Genomic DNA, 2,123 nt, shown 5'->3' on the forward strand with positions numbered 1-2,123 from the left:
CTTACACCCTACACGGAAAGAAGTGATTCTGCTCTACACCTATTTATTAGGGTGTGATGGCAGCAGTACACCCTACCAAAAACGTGTACTGCAGCTAGAAGAGCATGGTGGGTAAACCCCGAGACTAGTGACAAAAAAAATTGGGAAAACACAATACTGCCTCAAAATGTCTTGAGACGTGTTGTGTTGTCCCGATTTTTTGTCCTAGTCTTGGGTTTTTTTTACCATGATCCTTCACCAGCTCGCCTGCGCAGTAACTCTCACTTCATTCAGCTACAAGAAGTTATTGGCGACGAGCGCGACCGAAAGCGTCGCTGTCGTCGGCCTTCCACGATTGGCCGAACGCTGACTTATGACGTCGGAAAGGGTATACCATCGACGGAAATAAGAGGAATGAAAGAAATTTAATTTTGACGGTGTTCGCAGTGTTCCTTTGAGAGTGCAATGATTTCAAGCTTCCACCATGCTATTTACAAACACCATCCAACTTGTTGTTTGCAAGGTAATGACGTCACAAGGGGGAACCGTAGGAGGGCGCCACCATAACTTCTCGCTGCTAATACTAAATGTGTAACACAGCACTTCATCAAAAAGTATTTACGGAGAAATGATTGCTAACAAATTGAAACATGTGGAACACTTTATTTTTTGAATCCAGAAAAAACGTGCATGGACCTCATCTTCTTCTTTCGCGAATTCGCGAGAAACCCATGTCAAACCTCAAATGCTGGCATTTGTGACCTAGTGTTAAGTTTTTGTGACAAAGCTACAAAATTCTTAGAGGCTTAAAATAAATGCACTCAAACTTTAAATAAGGCTTTCCTTCGCCTCGACCTACTTTAAAGCTTTCTAGCTCTGCTGACGTAGGCAAAACTCGACAGGCTGGCAGAGACGGAACGACCGGGAGTTGATTGAGGCGTAAGCAGCAGTTCATGCTTGTAAACAGTAAAATGGTCTATTGAGACGGAAGCAGGACTACTACCAGAAGCATGCTTGCAGAGGACTTACAAATAAAACACCGATCTCATGTAATCCGTGATAGTTGCATAATCCGGTTCGGGCACCACAGAAAAATTCGCAAACACAACGTCCAGGATGAAGGCGGTTGCTCACATTCAACGGAACTCTCGCCGTCGCCGATGAGCAGCTCTCTGTCGTGATAGATGCACAATCCGACTAGGGCAGCACAAAACTACGCAAACACAATGTCGAGGATGAAGGCGGTCGATCACAATCAGCGGAAGTCTCACGAGCGCCGACGAGCAGTTAGTTCTTTGTCGAAACGCGTCCAACAAACACAGCACAATAATTCTATGGACTCCGACGAAATTCACAAATATTACCAAAAAATTAGTATGAACGTATTCCGGCCGTTCAAGACGAAAAACCACGGCTGCGACTGCAACGCACGAAAAACAGAAGAACACTGACGCCTGACGGAAGCTTTTTAGAAACCGGACCTACGTGGCCCCTACACTCACCGTAATTTGGAATACGGCAAAGACTTCGGCCCCAGTGAGCCCATCAGCGCGTCGGAGCTAGTCACGTGACATATTATAGTCCAAGCGTCCCTGTCCCACGGAGAACGGTCACGTGTTACACACCACCCCTCTGATTTGCTAGAAGCGGCCTTCGCACTCGCTCACAGCCACACGAAGACACAAAAGAAGGTGTGGAGGCTTATCAGAAGACGAGGTCAAAGAGGGGTGGACAAAGCAGCTGCCCAAGGAGGGTCGCAAAATGGGACACGTCAGGACTTGCTTCACGCAGTGGCGTGCGTGCTCTGATGCCGACCGCGAAATCACGAAATAAATAACACAAAACAAATTCGAACGCATGAAACAAGAGATGCAATTTCACCCGTACGAAAAAAGAAAAAAAAAAGGAAAACAAAGCATCGGGAGGCTATATATTTTGCTGTCAACTAAGGATCGCGTACTATAGCCGGGGTGTCATAAATTCGGCACTTTCGATTGTCTTGCGGAATTGTTTCGTTAGAACTACACACAAAAATAAAATCTCAGTGAAGGTGCTATAAGTAGTACGAGGGCCAGTCAGGTGAGTTTGTAATACACGAAATGAGGGCGCCACGGCCCATAGTTTGTTCAGTGGTTCAGCGCAGG

This window comes from Ixodes scapularis, unplaced genomic scaffold (assembly GCF_016920785.2).
Source record: "Ixodes scapularis isolate PalLabHiFi unplaced genomic scaffold, ASM1692078v2 PGA_scaffold13__105_contigs__length_92229423, whole genome shotgun sequence".
NCBI lineage: Eukaryota > Metazoa > Arthropoda > Arachnida > Ixodida > Ixodidae > Ixodes > Ixodes scapularis.